The sequence below is a fragment of the Neovison vison genome, chromosome 4 (genome assembly GCF_020171115.1).
Source record: "Neovison vison isolate M4711 chromosome 4, ASM_NN_V1, whole genome shotgun sequence".
In the NCBI taxonomy this organism is placed as follows: domain Eukaryota; kingdom Metazoa; phylum Chordata; class Mammalia; order Carnivora; family Mustelidae; genus Neogale; species Neogale vison.
Genome location: NC_058094.1, coordinates 88,581,808 through 88,601,957, shown reverse-complemented (window position 1 = coordinate 88,601,957; position 20,150 = coordinate 88,581,808).

Here is a 20,150-nt window from a genome sequence, read left to right as displayed (position 1 = left end):
TCAGTCGCCTAAACCCAGAAACTGTCTCTGGAATCCCTCTTGTGGGGTCCATTAAGACGGAAAACAGCAGTCTTCTCTTCCCTCAGAGATAGCAAATTCTTGTTAGATGGGCAAAATCCCCAGAGATTAAAATGTTCCATGGCCCCATGAAGCCACCACTACATTTTGCGACCGTTCTGGACACACAATCCAGACAGAAAAGTCTGCCCAACTGCCTCAATGACACCTTATTTCACTACACAATGAGCTGCCCTCAGAGCCTCCAGAACGGGGCTGTGATCACCTCAGGCCTCACCTGAACCCTAGTTCGCGTTTGCAGATTTGTCTCCAAAACCCTGTGGCAAATGCGCTCCAGGATGGGGCCTCTGGAGCCACACCGGATGACTGTGACTACCCTCCTAAAGGAAACTCTGCCCTTAACTGTTATCCAAATCCTGAAGCTTAGGAGCAAAGTACAAAGCCCCTGAGCCCACCTCAATTTCCAAGAATGGTCTGGACCCAAGTGTACATTGTGACACACAATGACCACCTGCCTCCAGGCAAACATCCAAGTCAAAAGCCCTGAGTCAGAAGATTGAACCTGACATGCTCCTATTACTTCATCAATGCCCTAGCTTAGGTTTCAGGAGCCTGTCCCGAGAGGACTGTTCCCATACCATCTTATATTCCAACATGTTGTCCCTGAGCCACAAAACAGATCCCTCCTGTCCCAGAAGGATACCTTGCTCTTGGTATCTGTGTCCAAGACAAAGTGTATCAGAATCTTGCATTGCCTTTGACCATCCCAACATTCCAGAGTCTCCCTGGATACAAACCAGCATTGTGATCGAAAAGCATCAAACTCCATGTCAACTCAGCTCCCTTGGAACTTTGCCCCAGAGCCACCAGATCGAACCTGCCATGTCCCTGAGCTGCAATGGTCAATGGAGTAGTGCTTTCCAGGCATCCATGAGGGAGAGCTCTGCTACCAACCTTTCCATATGGGGGACCCTGGAACTAACAAACCAGACTCCCCCTGTCCAGTAGAAGGAAACCTTACTGTTTGGAGCATCTCACAAGCCGCAGAGTGGGAAATCCTCCATGGCCTCTTGACGCAAACCCACCATTTGTCCGTCATCCTAGACACAAACACCAGTGTGAGCAAATATCTGACATCTGCCCTTACTCAAGAGCTGGATGTCTCGAATCAGCCACTGCATGCTGGAACTGCCTTCCACTTGTTACTGAATTGAACCGTAGCTTGTGTTTTAAATCCGCACCCTTCTGGTCGCCAAGCTCGCTTAATAGGGAATTCTGGAGCCACAACACAGCATTCTGCCTTCCCCTTAGAAAGAAGAAGTGCCTGGTGAGTCTGCCCAGAAACCCCACATTAGAATCCACCTGCATGGCCCTCGATGGTACCCTAATATCTGAGGCCGCCATGGGCTCTCAGGCTCTGTCTGACAGAGCCAGAGCCACGAACTCCAGGCAGCCATACAGACAGTGGGTTCCATATCCTGCAGGTGGGACGTGCTGTGGCCAGAAGCCGTCATCTCTATTCAACCTGGGTATTCAGGCATCTTTCCCAAACCATAGCTCAATTCCCTGCCTATGGGGAACCTGAAGCACAGGAGTATCCTTATTCCCAATGGCAGGAAGCTGGTTGTTGAGATGGGCACTAAAATTCTGTATCACACAGACAGAGCCACGACCTAGAGTCAGCCATGCATATAGTTTGCCCCATATCCTGCAGTTTGGACTTGTCATGGCCCAAAGCCGTCATCTCTCCTCAACCTGGATATTCAAGCATCTTTCCCAGATTGTAGCTCAAATGCATGACTACGGAGGAACATGAATCACAAGAGTACTCCTCTTTCCTGAAGGCTGGAAGCCTGGCTGTTGAGATAGGTGTCCAGCCCTCAGAGTGGGAACCAGCTGCATGGCCCATGATGCCATGCCACTCGTGGAAGCCACTCTGAAAACAAACTTGCATTGTTACCCTCAGTGTGAGGCTTCTTTTAAACAAACCGCTTCCCTAGCTAGACCAGGAGCCTGCAGAGTATGCCTACCACCCTAGGGCCAAACACTCACCCTCCTAGGTGTTTTCCAGGCACCCACACCAAGAACCTGTCTCTGGAATCCTTCTTTTGGGGGTTCTCTGAGACAGAAAACAACAGTGTTCCCTTCTCTCAGAGACAACAAACTCTTGGGAGCTGAGCAGAATCCCCAGAGCTGAAGTATCTCCCTTGGCACCATGAAGCCAACCCTGAATTTTGCGAAAGTCTGGGACAAACAATGCAGACAGAAAAGCCTGCACTACCGCCTCGATGATACCTTAACTTCAGTATACTATGATCTTCCAACAGGGCCTGCAGTTCGGGCCTGTGATCACCTCAGCCCTCAACCTAACCCTAGTTCACGTTTGCAGATTTCTGACCCAAAGCCCTGGCCCACATGCCCATCAGGATGGGACCTCTGAAGCCACACCAGAAGACTGTGCCTACACACCCGAAGGAAACTCTGCCCTTCACAGTTTCCCAAACCCTGAAATTAGGAGCAAAGTACAAAGGCCTTGAGCCCACCTCCATTCTGACGAAATCTCTGGACCCAAGGGCACATTCTGACACACAATGAGACCCTGCCTCAAGGCAGAAATCCAAGTCAAAGGACCTGAGCCAGAAGATTGAACCTGACATGCCTCTAGGACTTTATCAATACCCTAGCTTAGATTTTCAGGTACCTGTCCCCAGAGTCCTGTTCTTCAATACCAATTTATATTCCAACGTGTGGTCCATGAGCCACACAACAGAACCCCTCCTATCCCTTAAGGATATCTTGCTCTTGTTAGCTGTGTCCAAGACTCAGTGTAAGAGAATCCTTCATGGCCACTGACCGCCTCAACATTCTAATGTCTCCCTGGATAAAAAACAGCATTGTGATCCAACAGCATGAAACTCCATGTCAACACTGGCGACTTTGAACTTCTCCCCACCATTACCAGTACAAAACTGTCATTTCTTCATCTGCAATGGACACTGGAGGTGTGCTTTTCAGGCATCCAAGCAGGAGTGTTCTGCTCCCCAAACTTTCCACATGGGGGACCCAGGAGCATACAAACAAAACTCCACCAGTCCATTAGAAGGAAACATTGCTGTTTGGAGCATCTCACAAGCCCCAGGGTGGTAAATCCTCCATGGCTTCATGACACTTCCCCTCCATTTGTCAGTCATCATAGACACAAACTCCAGTGTGAGCAAATATCTGACATCTGCCCTTACTCAGGTGCTGGATATCTCGAATCATCTGGTGCACACTGGAAGTGCCTTTCACTTGGCACTGAATTTTACCATAGCTTGTGTTAACAATTCCATCCTCACCCTCCTGGTCCCCAAGCCCTCTTGATAGGGAATTCTGGAGCCACAACGCAACATTCTGCCTTCCCCACAGGAAGAAATGCCTGGTGAGTCTGCCCAGAAACCCCACATGAGGAACCACCTGTATGGCCCTCGACAGCACCATAATATCATAGGCCGCCATGGGCAATAAGACTCTGTCTCACACAGCCGGAGCCACAATCTCCAGGCAGCCATGCAGAAAGTGGACCCCATATCCGGCAGGTGGACCTGCCATGGACCGAAGCCATCATCTTTACACAACCTGGATATTCAGGCATCTGTCCCCAGACCGTAGCGCAAATCCCTGAGTATGGGGGAACGTGAAGCACAGGATTATTCCTCCTTTCCAATGGCAAGAAACCTGGCTGTTGAGATGGGTGTCTTACCCTCAGAGTGGGAACTAGCTGCATGGCCCATGAGACCAGGGCCACTCATGGGAGATGCCCTGGGCACAAACAGGCATTGTGACCCTCAGTGTGAGCTTCCTTTCAAACAAACACCCTTGGTAGCTAGACCAGGAGTCCACAGAGTGGTCCTGCCAAGTCCCTAGGGCCAAATCCTCACCCACGTTTGTGCTTTCCAGGTGCCCAGACCCAGAACCTGTCTCTCGAATCCCTCTTTTGGGGGTCCCCTGAGACGGAAAACAGCAGTCTTCCCCTCTGAGAGTCATTAAACACTGGGAGCTGGGCAGAATCCCCAGAGATGAAGAATATCCCGTGGCCTCATGAAGCCACCCCTACCTTTTGCAACCGTCCTGGACACAGAATCCAGACAAAAAAGCCTGCGCTACCACCTCCATGACACCTTAATTTCAGTACACTATGAGCTGCCCTCAGGGCCTGCTGATCCGTCTTGTGAACACCTCGGCCCTCACTCTAATGCTAGCTCGTGTTTGCAATTTCTCTTCCCAAAGTCCTGGCCCACACGCTCTCCAGAATGGGGTCTCTGGTCCCACACCAGATGAGTGTGCCTACACTCCTGAAGGAAACTGCCCTTCACTGTCGCCCAAATCCTGAATATTAGGAGCAAAGTACAAAGCCTCTAAGCCTACCTCATTTTCAAAGAACGCTCTGGACCAAAATACACATTCTGACACACAATGAGTCCCTGCCTCCAGGCAGACATCCAAGTCAAAGGCCCTGAGTCAGAAGTTTGAACCTGCCATGATTTCCCTAAGATGGAAATCAGCACTCTTCCCTTCCCCGAAAAAGCAACCAAACTATTGGGAACTTCCAGGATCCTTTGAGAGGAAACATCTCTCATGGATTCATGAGACAACTCCTGCATTCCAAGGCCATTGTGGACACACAATCCAGATATAAAAGCCTGTGCTGCCGCCTAAAGTCACCCTATCTACAATTCCTGACAATCTGTGCTTCAGGTCTACGCACCAGGCTTGTGATCACATCGCCACTAACCCTAACCCAAGTTTGTGTTGGCAGACTTCTCTCTCAAAACCATGGCTCACATGCCCTCCAGGATCTGGTCTCTGGGCCATACCACAGGGCTGTGTCTCCATCCCCAAGGAAACTTTGACCGTCACAGTTTTCCAATCCCTCCAGATTAGGAGAAACCTGCAAAGCCCCTGAGCCCACCCCAATATTGGAGGCCGCTCTGGATGCAAATGCGCAGTCTGAAACACCCTGATTCCCTACATACAGACAGACATCCAAGTCAATGGTTCCAAGTCTGAAGATTGAACCTGACACCCCCCTTGTACCACATTGGAACTCCAGTTAGGTTTTCAGGCATTTGTCCTCAGAGGCCTGTTCTGGAATAACAACTTATAATACAACATGTGGTCCCTGAGCCACACAACAGAAAAACTGCTGCCCCTAGAAGGAAACCATGCTCTTGGACCTGTGTCAAACCCTCAGGGTAGGAGAATCCTGCATGGCACCTTAGCCACCAACACATTCTAAGATCTCCCTTGTAACAAACCAGCATGGTGACCCCTTTGTTAGAGATTCCATATCAACTCAAGGCCTTGGTACTTCGTTACAGAGCTACCAGAATGAAACTGTCATGCTCCTAAGCTGCATGGTCCATGGAGATGTGCTTTCCAGGCATCCATGCGGGAGAGCTCTGCTACCCAAACTTTCCACATAGGGGACCCTGGAGCAATCAAATCAGACTTCAACTGTCCAATAGAAGGAAACCTTGCTGTTTGGAGCATCTCACAAGACTCAGTGTAGGAAATCCTCCAGGGCCTCTTTATGCCACCTTTCCATTTGTTGCTCATCATAGAGAAAAACTCCAGTGTGAGCAACATGTGACATCTGCCCTTTCTCACGTGCTGGATATCTCGAATAAGATGCAGCACATTAGAATCTGCCTTCGGCCTGGCACAGAATTTAACCGTGTTTACAATTCCATTCTCACCCTACTCTTCACCATGACCTCTTGATAGGGAATTCTGGAGCCAAAATCCAGCATTCTGCCTTCCCCATAGAAAGAAGAATTGCCTGAGAGACAGCCAGGAAATCCCACATGAGGATCTGTCTGCTCGGCCCTCGAGGGAACCCCAATTTATAGGTTCACTGGCCACTAGTACTGTGTCTGACAGAGCCTGAGCCCCAACCTCGTTTCAGTCACCCAGAGAGTTGGGCCCATATCCAGCATGTAAGACCGACCACGGCCGACGTCCTTCCTCTCTACCCATCCTTGGTATTTAGGCATCTGTACCCAGACCTGTGCTGAAATTCCTTCCAGTGGGGGAACCTTGAGAATAATAGAGAACTTCTATTTATTTCTAAAAGGCAGTAAATGTAGCTTTTGGGATGGGTTTCCAACCCTCAGATTAGTAGTCAGCTGCATGGCCAATGAGACCACACCCACTCATGGGGGCCGCCCTGGGCACAAACAGACATGTAGACCCTCAGCCTGATCATGATTTCAAGCCAGCCCTCTTAGTTGCACCACCATGATCTAGCTTTGAAGGCCTTGTATGCCTCTATGCCCAAATCCTAAACCTTGGTGGGATTTTCCATGTGCCCAACCCAGAGTCCGCCTCTGGAATCAAAGTTTTGGGACACCACTAAGATGGAAAACAACACTCTTCCCTTCCCTGAAAAATCCAACAAAGTATTGGGAACCGCTGGGATCCTTCAAGAGAAAAAAATCTCCCATGGATCCATGAGACCACACCTATATTCTGAGCCATCCTGGAAACACAATCCAGATAGAAAACCCTGCGCTACTGCCTTCGAGTCACCGTAATTACAGCTCCTGAGGAGCTACCCTCCAGGTATATGCATTGGATATGCAATCACCTCACCAATAACCTAACCCGAGTTTGTGTTTGCAGACTTCTCTCCCAAAACCATGTCTCACATGCCCTCCAGGATTGGGTCTCTGGATCCACACCACAGGACTGTGCCTGCCATTCTCAAGGAAAATGTGCCCATCACAGTTGCCCAAACCCTCCAGATTAGGAGAAACCTGAAGGCCTCTGAGCCCACCCCAATATTGGAGACTGCTCAGGAAGCCAATGCGCAGTCTGAAACACCCTGATCACCTACATCCAGGCAGACACCCAAGTCAATCTTCCTGAGTCAGAAGAGTGAACCTGACCTACCCCTAGGACCTCATTGGAACCCTAGATTAGGTTTTTAGGCCTCTGTCCTCAGAAGCCTGTACTGGAATACCAACGTATTATACAACATGTGGTCCCTGAGCCAAACAACAGAAAATCTCCTATCTCCATAAGAAAACTGTGCTCTTAGACCTCTGTCAAACTCTCTGGGTAGGAGAATTCTGCATGGCCTCTTAGCCACCAGCACATTCTAAGATCTCCCTGGTAACAAACAAGCATTTTGATCCATCTGCAAGCGATTACCTCTCAACTCAAGGCCCTTGGTACTAGCCCTAGAGCAATCAGAACAAACCTGCCATGTTTCTCAGCTGCAATGGTCAATGGAGGTGTGCATTCCAGGCTTCCATGCGGGAGAGCTCTGCTACACAAACTTTCCACAGGGAGGACCGTGGAGCAAACAAACCAGTCTCCAGCCGGTCCAGTAGAAGGAAACCATAATGTTTGGAGCATCTCACAAGCCTCAGTGTGGGAAATTCTCCGTGGCCTCTTGACGCCACCCCTCTATTTGTTGGTCATCATAGACACAAACTCCAGTGTGAGCAAACATCTGACATCCACCCTTTCACAGGTGCTGGATGTCTTGAATCAGCTGCTGCACATTGGAACTGCCTTCTGTTTGGCACTGAATTAACTGTAGGGTGTGTTTACAATTCCACCCTCACCCTACTGGTCGCCAAGCCCTCTTGATAGGGAATTCTGGAGCCACAACACACAATTCTCCCTTCCCCACAGAAAGAAAAACTGCCTGGTGAGATTGGCGGGAAATCCCACATGAGGTTCAATCTGCTTGGCCCTCGAGGGATTTATAGTCTACCTCGATTTATAGGCTACCCTGACCACTAGTACAGTGTCTGACAGAGCCTGATCCCCGACCTCCTGTCAGCCACCCAGGGAGCTGGGCCCATATCCAGCATGCTAGACCGGCCATGTCCCAGGTCCTTCATCTCTACCCACCCTTAGTATTCAGGCATCTAACCCCGGACCTTTGCTGGAATCCCTGCCAATGGGGGAACATGAAGCACAATAGAGAACTCCTATTTCCCCAAGGCAGGAAACGTGGCTTTTGGGATGGTTTTCCAACCCTCAAAGGGGGAGCCAGCTGCATGGCCAATGAGACCACACCCACACCTGAGGTCCGCCATGGGCACAAACAGGCATTGTGACACTCAGCTTGAGCATGCTTTCAAGCCAGCCCTCTCAGTTGCACCACCAGGGTCGGGCATTGAAGGCCTGGTAGGACCAAATACTAAACCTTAGTGGGATTTTCCAAGCGCCCAGACCCAGAGCCCATCTCTGGAATCCCTATTTTGGGGCACCCCTAAGATGGAAAACAGCACTCTTCCCTTCCCCAGAAAGCCACCAAAGTATTGGGAGCCACTGGGATTCTTAGAGGAAAAATCTCTCATGGACCCATGAGACCACACCTGCTTTCCGAGGCCATCCTGGGCACTCAATCCAGATGTTAAAGCCTGTACTACCACTTTTGAGTCACCATAATTACAGTTCCTGATCAGCTGTCCTCCAGTTCTATGCATTGAGCCTGCAATCACCTCGCCTCTAACCCTATCTTGAGTTCGTATTTGCAGACTTCTCTCCCAAAACCATGGCTCACATGCCCTCCAGGATGGGGTCTATGCAGCCACACCAGAGGGCTGTGCCGGCCATCCCCAAGGAAACTGTGGGCGTCACATATGCCCAATCCCTCCAGTTTAGGAGAAACCTGCAAGACCTCTGAGCCCTTCCCAATATTGAGGGCCAGTCTAGACACAAATGTGCATCTGAAACACCCTGATCACCTCCATCAAGGCAGACACCCAAGTCAATGGTCCTGAATCAGAAGATTGAACCTGACATGCCCCTAGGACCTCCTTGGAACCCTAGATAAGGTTTTCAGGCATCTTCCCTCAGAGACCTGTTCTGGAATACCAACTTAGGATACAACACGTGTTCCCTGAGACACACAACAGAACATCTCCTGTCCCTAGAAGAAAACTGTGTCCTTCAAAATGTGTCAAACCCTCAAGGTGTGAGAATCCTGCATGGCCCCTTAGCCACCAGCACGTTCAAATATCTCCCTGGTAACACACTAGCATTGAAACCCATCAGCAAAAATTCAATTTGAAGTCAAGTGAATTCTCCAACCACAACACAGCATTCTACCATCCCCATAGAAAGAAGTGCCTGGTGAGTCCATCCCGAAACCCCACTTGAAGATCAATCTGCTTAGCCCTCGAAGGAACCCCAATTTATAGGCTGCTTTGGCCACTAGTTCTTTGTCTGACAGAGCCTGAGCCCCGACCTAGTGCCCTCCTCCCAGAGAGCGGGGCCCATTCCCAGCATGTGAGACCAGTCATGGCTGAAGTCCATTATCCCTACCCATCCTTGTTATTCATGCATATCTCCCCAGTCCTTTCCTGGAATATCTGCAAATTGGGGTGCTATGGTCCATAATCAACGTAGCAGGACTGATACAAAGCGAAGGTCAAGCAAAGCTTTATTTCCTGCCAAGCATCGAGAATCAAACTGACCGGTCAGGGCCATCTCTTGCAAAGAGGCGACCCCTCCCTGCCTCACAGACTAACTTTTATAGAGTTAATTTATTCAGGCTATACACAGGTGGCCAATGAGATTGTAGTACACAGAGAATACTGCACATGCCTGGTATGTCTGCCTCACACAGAAAAAAAAAAATGCTAAGTAACACACGTGTGCCCAACTGAATTTTAATTTGCCCTAGGAGATATATGTGTGCCCCACTGATTGGATGTCTTCATCTGGCCTGACCTTCCCTTGTACCTAGGCTCTGCAGTTAAGTTCCTCTGGGTGGGGCAGGGTCAACCTAAGTTTAATGCATAGGGTCAATCTAAGTTCACTACTTAAACACAAAATGATGCCCTCTGGCCAACCATGCCCTTACATTCCCTCTTTTCTTTGGAGATTAGTCTAATCCTTGACTTTTCAGCCAGTTCTATGTTCTCTGGTTGTAAGGGGTTATATTGAGCATGTAAGTCTAACATTTTTATCACTCTAATTTTCTTTTGTACAAATGAAACTAGTACACAGTCAGCTGATGAGTTAGCCATTTACTGCTTCATCTAATGTCCTACCTATACTTTACATAAACAGGTAACAATAAGAGCAACAATAAACTCATAGTCTTTTGAGTCTTAGCTTTAGTCCATGGTCAGCGGGGTCCATTGGCTGAGGCTTCTACGTCTGGGGGGCATCTTCATCCTCAGGTCACTTGACGTGACCCTCGTGAATCCAGGCCCTGATGCCTCCTACTTTTATTGATGTGGGGGTGGCCAGGATAACAGTAAATGGTCCCTTTCAGCGAGGCTCCAAGTTCTCCACTTGGTAGTGACATGTCCAATCCAAGTCCTTGTGTTGGTAAGGATATATTAACACCACCGTCTCCATCCCAGTGTAGGCAGTCTGGATCCTGGCATGGGCTTTTTTTTTTTTTTTTAAGACAGACTGTAATGCCTGAAGTGACTGGAGTACAGGCTGATCAGTAATTTCTTCTAGGGCAACCTCTTGTAGCCGAGGACAGAGCGGGGGGGGGGGCGGTCTCCCAAATATTATTTCCCATCCAAGTACTAACCAGGCCCGACCCTGCTTAGCTTCTGAGTTCAGACGAAATCGGGCATGATCAGGGTGGTATGGCCGTAGACCCAAACATTATTTCAAATGGGGACACCTTGTTTAAATAGGGTGTACATCATTCTCTGAGGAGGGCGAAGGAAGGAGATCCACCCATCCAACGCCAGTCTCCAGAATTAGTTTTGTCAAGGTCTCTTTAATAGTCCGGTTCATTCTCTCTACTTGCCCAGAACTCTGGGGCCGATAGGCACAATCTAGTTTCCAATTTTTGCCCACGGCCTTGGCCAATGTCTGTGAGACTGAGCTCACAAATGCAGGGCCATTGTCTGACCCAATTGAGAGAGGCAGCCCAAACCTAGGAATTATTTCTTCTAGTAACCTTTTTTGCCTACACCTCCTGCCATCTCACGCTTGGTGGAAACAATCTGTACCCAGCCTGATAAGGTATCTACAAAAACTAACATATACTTGTGTCCATATTTTAGGGGTTTCATTTCTGTAAAACCAATTTCCCAATAAATTCCTGGTTCCTTACCTCTTTCTCTTTTCCCTCTTCCCATTCTAGTTCCTCCCACTTCAACGGCCTGGAATTGAGCACATCTAGCAACTACGTCCTGAGCCATATTCCATAATTTAGAAACCTGAAATTGCTTGCCTATAAGGTCCTTGAATTTGCGTATCCCCAAATAAGTACCCTGATGTATCTGGTCTACTAACTTCTTACCTAGTCTTCGAAGAAGAATTAAATTTCCTCTTTTAGTCTTAGCCCAGTATCCTTATAGTTTAATTTATCCCATTTTGGTAAATAGTTTAAATCTTCCTCTGAATAGTCTGGTTTTTCTGGTAGGGCTAGAGCCGGGAGTGTAACCAGCTTTTGCACTATTTCTCAGGCTCCTTACTTTGCAGCGTGATCTGCTAAATGGTTTCCTTTTGAAATCAGATCAGTCCCCTTTTGGTGTCCCAGGCAATGTGGAAGGGCTTGGTAACATCTGGGATGGCCAATGCTGGGGCACTCATTAAGGCTGTTTGCAATTCCTGAAATGTTCCTTCTGCCTCAGCTGTCCACTCTATCATAGTGACCACTCCTTTTGCCAGTTTGTAGAGAGCTCAGGCCATCTCTGCTAACCATTGTACCACAGCCTACAGTAGCACACTGTCCCAAGAAACTCTCTCACTTGTCGGGACGTGGTGGGGAGCGTATCGGGTGATCACCTGTTTCCTGGACTCAGACTGTGAAGGCACTGCCTCATGGAGATCAAAGCCTTTAAGTGGCATGGCTCTGACAGAGCTGTGCTTTCATTGCTGACACCCAATACCCTTTTATTTGCAGAGTCTGTAAGAGAGCTCTCTTCCCCCGCCAACATGACTCATAGTCCTCAGAGGCTACTAGCAAGTCATCAACGTACTGCAACAGACTGAGTCCTAGGTTGGAGGTTCTGTACTCACGCAAATCCTCATATAGGGCCTCGTCGAAGATAGTGGCAAATTCTTGAACCCTTGGGGAAGTCTTGTCCAGGTGAGCTGGCCTTGGAATCCTTCCTGTGGTTCAGACCACTCAAAAGCAAAAATGTGCTGAGAATTACTTTGCTAAAGATATGCAGAAAAAATACATCCTTGAGTTCTAAGATGGTACCACAGTTCTTTTGGGGCCTAGGAGAGAGAGTAGGGTATAGGGGATAGGCACTGTCGGGTGGATATCTTCAACCCATTTATTAACTTCCCGCAAGTCCTGTACTCCCCTGCCAGTACTCCCTAGTCTCGGCCTTTTTGACGGGCAGCAAAGATGTGTTCCATGGAGATTTTTAAGGAACTGGGATACCCTCTCCTTGGAGGTGGTTAATGTGTTTTCTGATCCCTTCCTTTGCTTCCCGCGGAAGGTGGGTACTGCTGAATGCAAACAGCCATAGCTGTCGCCACTGGAGGTTGTTCCTTGGCCAAGCCAGGAGACTTCCCTTCTGCCCAGACCTAGGGAAACTCCTCCTGTAGGATTTGGAGAAGGCTCCCCCAACTTTGTTTCCTCTGGTTTTGAGACTGGCTCTTAAAGGAGGTTTTCATCTATTGCTGCCATAAGCACTTGTACAGTGGGTTGTCTCAATGTTACAGTCATGCCTCCTTCTGAGAACTGAATGCCAGCTCTTAACTTGTGGAGTAGATCTCTTCCCATCAAGTCATATGGGGCATTAGGGAGGACCAAAAATTGATGTTTAACTCTTCCTGAGGTCAAAATTAAAGTCCTTTCTGTTGCCCATTTATGTCTTTCTGTGTCATTGGCTCCTTGTACTCAGACTTTCTCTCCAAGTAGTGTTCCAATAGGTTTAAGTAATGATGAAAATTTGGCTCCCATGTCCACCAAGAAATAAAATGATTTCCTCTCCACTTCAATTTTTACCCGAGGTTCTGGGAGGGGCTCGGAACCATAACCCCTTCAATCTCTGGTTTCAAGCATTGTTGTCTTCCTTTTGGGGCACTCCCTGGCCCAATGTCCTCTTTCGATAGAGTAAGCACACTGATCTGAATCTAAGTCTTCCCACCTGCCTTCTCTGTGCTTAGGCTTTTTCTTCCATTTACTATCCCCTACCCATCTCCTCTATGCCTCATGTAATGCCAAAACTTTAACCAGTTTTTTTGTCTGTTTTTCATCCTCCTTTGCATCCCTGTTATTAAACACCTTTTCTGCTATTCCCACTAACTCTGTCAAATTCTTCCCTTCAAATCCTTCAATTTTCTGAAGTTCCCTATATCTGGGGTGACTGACTGACAGAGCAAAATCCTCTAAGTGAGCTATCGTGCAACTTCCCTGAAGTTTACCTCAAGTCGTCTAGCTTAAGTAAACAAATATTTAAAGACAATCAAGGGGCGCCTGGGTGGCTCAGTGGGTTAAACCGCTGCCTTCAGCTCAGGTCATGATCTCAGGGTCCTGGGATCGAGCCCCGCATCGGGCTCTCTGCTCAGCTGGGAGCCTGCTTCCTCCTCTCTCTCTGCCTGCCTCTCTGCCTGCTTGTGATCTCCGTCTGTGAAATAAATAAATAAAATCTTTTAAAAAAATAAAGACAATCAAATCTAGAATTTAACATCCATAAAGGTGTGTTATTAAAACATAATTTTTCTCTATAAAATAACCCTCGTTTTCAGAGATAGACAAATCAGGAGTAACTTATTTGAAAAAAAAATCCAGTTTTAACAAGCTTGGCCTAATTGTTACATAAGCTCAGCAAGAACAGCGAGGGATCATATAAATCTTTTCGAATCTGCTCTGCTCGTACTTCTCATAAGGGATCTCTAGGTTGAACTTATGATAGCCTCTCCATGCCAGAAGCCAAGCTACATACTTGCCATCAGACATGCCTACCATACCTGTTGATTTGGGTGAATTCCTCTTCCTGAGGCCCACAAAGAATCCTAAGGTTCCTGCATATGCCAGGAAGTAACATCCTTTTACTCATCTGGTGATGCTACTGGGAACACTGGAATAAGGTATCAGGCCAACATTTCCAAAGGGCTTTACGATTCCAGGTTTTATAAAGTCAACCTTAGTTCCTTTAAGCTGTCTAGTCATATCTGAGTCTTTTCTAATATGGCGTTCCAGTCAAAGCCATGGTAAAATAAAATAACCAATATTTCCAATGGTGTCCTGTTACAAGGAGAACGGATTCTTATTGAACTTATGCAAATGACTGATTGCCATGGAAGAAAGAATACTTGCTGAAGCCTTTTGATTTCAGAGGGTTCAGTAGAGAGATAGAGTTGAATACCTTGATTTGCTTACAAATGACTACATTTTATCTCTGTAAGTTACAGATAACTTAAGAATAAGTTTCCCTAGTCTGAAAGACCCAAACATAAGACAAAACATCAAGGGATATATCATTACAGACTTTCAGTTCACCAGACCCATGTTAATAATTAAGGTTTAGTCCGAATGCAGCTTTTACTTCTGTAAATTCTTACTCATTTCAGTTCCAGAATTTCAACATATCAAAGACCTGTATTTGTCCTGAAAGTCTCCCATATGAATTTTCTTTAAGACGGAATTTATCCTCCAAGAGAATTAAAACAATTAAAAATGACAAAAACTCAGAACAGATAGGGTAAAGAGCTGGTGAGATGAAAATTTACAATGTAACTGGCAAGAAAATCAGGTTACTTCTGTGACATGTAACATTTTCATAATCACAAGATCAAGTGGTGATCTATCAACGTATCAAAACTTTAGGAAATGCATGTCATTTTCCGAAATGTAACCCAAGGTTTATCATTTGTTTAAATCCTGTCAACAATTGCTAAAACCTTAGAAAGTTTTAAAACACATGCCTAAGTATAATTAGGGATGTTAAATACCTGATAAAACAAAACATAGAAACTGAATTTTCTGGGCAGGCAAAGAGAAAACCATAACAGATCAATTAACTTAAGAAAACTTTGTCCTTTTAAACAGAGAGAAAACCAGCTTTTCTATACAAGTGTCTTTTTTTTTTTTAAATAAGGAGATAATGAGTTTACTAGGTTTCCCTTCCATTGTGAATGATGTTGCAGACAAAGTGCAGGGCATCTTTCAGATGCTGTCCTGCTCACATCCCTAAGGGGAACGTAGGAGTGTCTTAGCTAAGGTCTGTCCCTATAAACCCCGGACCAGGACACTCTGTGAAGTAGATGACCGTTATGCCATATGATGCCCTGCAAGACTCAGAGTGCAGCCCACTCAGACTCCGTAGTGGAAGTGGAGCCATAAAGACACATTCACACAGTCAGGCACTTTTCAGATTCAAACTTTTACATAATTCCTACTTTTTACATACAGAGTTGCTTTTCTCATTTCCTTCAATCTTAATTACACTTAAGAGAATTTTGTACTCTTAGAAACACCTGAACCTCTACTGAAGACTAAATATAAACCAATTGTGGGTCAGTACAACAGAATTCTTTAGGTGGCAAATTTATCAATCAGTTAAGCACAGAACGTGTTCACCAGCAGATTTCAAAAGCACAAATCCAGTTACAGCAGCCAATGCTCTAGCATTTTATCCCATTTTGTTAAGACCTACATGTCCAACATATTTAATTCCATTTGTCATTCAAGCAACCCTTCAGAGTTTCAGGTTACCAAAGACTTTAGAAGTCACTTTAACAATTACCCATTAAACCTTGAGACAGACAAATAACAATCTCCACGTCAGATGCCATGTTTTCCCGCCAGCAAGGGGGAGGGGCTATGCAGTCCACATTGGGCCAGAAAATGCAAGGAATTCCCCAAAACAAAGGGAGTTTCTGCAACTGCTTGGGAATATTCCTTAAAGTGTCTTTCTCAAGGTTGGTTCTTCCCGCAGTGCCAGTTCTGCTTACCAAAAGTGGCCCACTAGGCATTATATTCTACACCCGGCTCCAATGATCCAGCATCGGGCACCTTAACCCGGCATTCAACTAACCCCCGTTGACTCCAGTCTTAGCCCTTAACACACAAAATGAGTGTGCGAGAAGCCTTACATCTATTTTGAAGAACGGAGAGATGAAGTCAGAGTCCCCTTACTCTCTGCTTGCCCCATTCCTTCAATAATAACAAACAACACAACAGACAACAAAAGGACCAGGCAAAGACAACCGCAGGTCCAATGATTCTTACCCATAACCTGCCACTGGTGGGGGCTTTATCCCCCGACCACCTAGGGAAACTCAAACCCCTCAACCACCCAGGGGTACTCGAAAACCCCACCCACCCATGGGGATTCAACCCCCCAAACACCCAGGGGGACTCGAACCCCCTGACTGTCTAGGGGGACTCAAATCCCCCAACTGCCCATGGGGACTCCAACCCCTTGACCATCTAGGGGGACTCGAAACCCCTGGCCGTGTAGGGAGACTCGAACCCCCCAACCGTCTAGGGGGACTCGAACCCCCGGCAGGCCCCTGACTGACTGGGGGAGTCAAAGACCTTTGCGACAGCCTGGGGGACTCGAAACCACCCATCGATCTATGAGCTGAGGGTTGGTGCGTCCCCGCATTTACTCCAGCCCTGGGAGCATGGCTGCATCCATCTTCTCCCTGGTGGGCCATACCCTGGAGCTCTAACCAGATAGACAGATAGGATCCTGTGATCTTACTTCTGGAGGCTTTTCTCAAAAATTCCAATGCTGGCTCAGTTCTTGTCGTTTGAATCCGGGTTCGCCCTCCAATGTTAGGGTCCATAATCAAAGGCACGAGACTGATACAAAATGAATGTCAAGCAAAGCTTTATTTCGTGCCAGCATTGAGAATCAAACTGACTGGTCAGGGCCGTCTCTTGCAAAGAGGCGTCCCTTCCCAGCCCACAGACTACCTTTTATAGAGGTAATTAGCTGGGCTATACCCACGTGGCCAATGAGATTGCAATATACAGAGAACACTGCACAGTCATGCTAAATCACCAAACACAGAAAAAAAAATGATAGGCAACACACAGGTGCCCAATTGTATTTCAATTTACCCTAGTAGATATATGCATGCCCCACTGATTGGATGTCTTCACCTGGCCTGAACAGCCCTTGTATCTAGGATTTGCAAGTAAGTTCCTCTGGGAAGGGCAGGGTCAATCTAAGTTTACTGCATAGGGTCAATCTAAGTTCACTACATGAACACAAAATTACTCCCTCTGGCCAACCAGACCCTTAGAGGGGAAACTTAAGCACCATAGAGAACTCCTTCTTCCAGATGGCAGGAACCTGTCTGTTGAGATTGGTGTCCAGCACTCAGAGTGGGAGTCAGCTGCATGGCCAATGAGAGCACACCCAATCCTGAGGGCAACCCTGGGCACAAACAGGCATTGTGTCCCTAGGCCTGAGCATTCTTTCAAAGAAGCCCTCTCAGGTGCACAACCAGGATCCCGCATTGCAGGCCTGGTATGACCCTAGGCCCAAATCATAAAACTTCATGGGATTTTCCAGGCGCCCATACCCAGAGCCTGGCTCTGGAATGGAATAGCGTTTTGGGGCATGCCTAAGATGCAAAACAGCACTCTTACCTTCCCTGAAAAAGCCACCAAACTATGGGAAGCCACCAGGATCATTAGAGAGGAAAAAATCTCCCATGGACCCATGAGACCACACATGCATTCCCAGGCCATCCTAGACACACAATCCCGATAGAAAAGTCTGTGCTACCGCCTTCCAGTCACCATAATTACATTTCCTGAAGACCTGCCCTTCAGGTTTAGGCATTGGGCCTGCCATCACCTTGCCACTAACCATAACCCGATTTGGGTTTGCAGACTTCTCTCCCAAAACCATGGCTCACATGTCCTCCAGAATGGGGTCTCTGGACCCACAGCACAGGACTGTGCCTGCCATCCCCAAGGAAACTCTTCCCATCACAGTTGCCCAAATTCTCTGGGTTAGGATAAACCTGGAAGGGCCCCTGAGCTCACCGCAATATGGGAGGCAGCTCTGAATGCAAAAGCCCAGTCTGAAGCACCCTAATCACCCCCATCCAGGCAGACACACAAATCAATGGACCTGAGTCAGAAGATTGAAACTGACATGCCCCTAGGACCTCATTGCAACCCTAGATTAGGTTTTCAGGCATCTGTCCTCAGAGGCCTGTTCTGGAAAACCAACTTATAATACAACATGTGTTCCCTGAGCCAAACAACAGAAATTCTCCTGTCCCCAGAAGGAAACCACGTTCTTGGACCTGTGTCAAACACTCAGGGTGGTAGAATCCTGCATGGCCCCTTAGCGATCAGCACATTCTAAGATCTCCCTGGTAACAAATTAGCATTGAGACCAATCTGCAAGAGATTACACGTCAACTCAAGGCCTTGATACTTTGAGCCATAGCCACCAGAATGAACCTGCCATGTTTCTCAGCTGCAATGGTCATTGGAGGTGTGCTTTCCACACATCCATGCGGAAGTGCTCTGCTACCCAAAATTTCCACATGGAGGACACTGGATAAAACAAACCATACTCCACCTGTCCAGTAGAATGAAACCTTAGTGTTTGGAGCATCTCCCAAGCCCCAGCGAAGGAAATCCTCCATGGCCTCTTGTCCCCACCCCTCCATTTGTTGGTCATCATAGACACAAACTCCAGTGTGAGCAAAACTCTGACATCATCCTTACTCAGGTGATGAATATCTCAAATAAGCCGCTGCACACTAGAACTGCCTTCTGCGTGGCAATGAATTTAACTGTAGCTTGGGTTTACAATTCCATACTCACCTCCATGGACCCAAATCCCTCTTGGAAGGGAATTCTCAAGCCATGTTGCAGCATCCTGCCATAGAAAGAAGTGCCTGGTGAGTCTGCCCAGAAACGCCAAATGTGCATCAATCTGATTGGCCATCAAGGGATTTATAGGCTGCCTCGATTTACAGGTTACCCTGGCCCCTAGTGGTGTGTCTGACAGATCCTGAGCCCCGAACTCATGTCAGCCGCCCAGAGAGCGGGCACCATATCCAGCATGTGAGACCAGCCATGGCCCAAGTCCATCAACTCTACCCATCCTTGGTATTCAGGCACATGTCCCCAGGCCTTTGCTGGAATCGCTGCTAATAGGGGAACCTGAAGCACAATAGAGAACTCCTCCTTCCCAATTGCAGGAAACCTGGCTGTTGGTATGGGTGTCCAACCCTCAAACTGAGAGCGAGCTACATGGCTAATGAGACTATGCCAATTCCTAAAGGGCGCCCTGGGAACAAACAGGCATTGTGACCCTCAGCCAGAGTATGCTTTCAAAAATCCCTCTCAGTTGCACCACCAGTTTCCCACATTGCAGGCCTGGGACGCCCCTAGTCCCGAATCTTAACACTTCGTTAGATTTTCCATGCATGCAGACCCAGAGCCCATCTCTGGAATCCCTTTTTTCGGGCACCTCTAAGATGGAGAACAGCACTCTTACCTTCCCCGAAAAATCCACCAAAGTATTGGGAGAAGAGGGGATCCTTAGAGAGGGAAAATCTCCCATGGACCCATGAGACCACACCTGCATTCCGAGGCCATCCTGGACACACAATCCAGATAAAAAAGCCTGTGCTACCTCCTTCCAGTCATCTTAATTACATTTCCTGACAAGCTTCCCTCCAGGTCTATGCACTGGGCCTGGGATCACCTCGCTACTAACCTTAACCTGAGTTTGTGTTTGCAGACTTCTCTCCCAAAACCATGGCTCACATTCCCTCCAAGATGGGGTCTCTGGAGCCACACCACAAGACTGGGCCTGCCATCCCCAAGGATCTTTGCCAGTCACAGTTGCAGAAACCCACCAGATTAGGAGAAATTTGCAAGGACCCTGAGCCAACTCCAATATTGGAGGCCGTTCTGGAAGCAAATGCACAGTCTGAAACACCCTGATCACCTAAATGCAGGCAAACACCCAAGTCAATGGGCCTGAGGCAGAGGATTGTACCAGGCATGCCCTTAGGACCTTATTGGAACCCTAGAATAGGTTTTCAGGCATCTGTCCTCCAAGGCCTATTCTGCAAAACCACCTTATAATACAACTTTTGGTCCCTGAGCCAGACAACAGAACTTGTCCTTTCCCCAGAATGAAATCGTGCATTTGATCTGTGCCAAACCCTCAAGGTAGGAGATTCCTGCATGGTACCTTAGC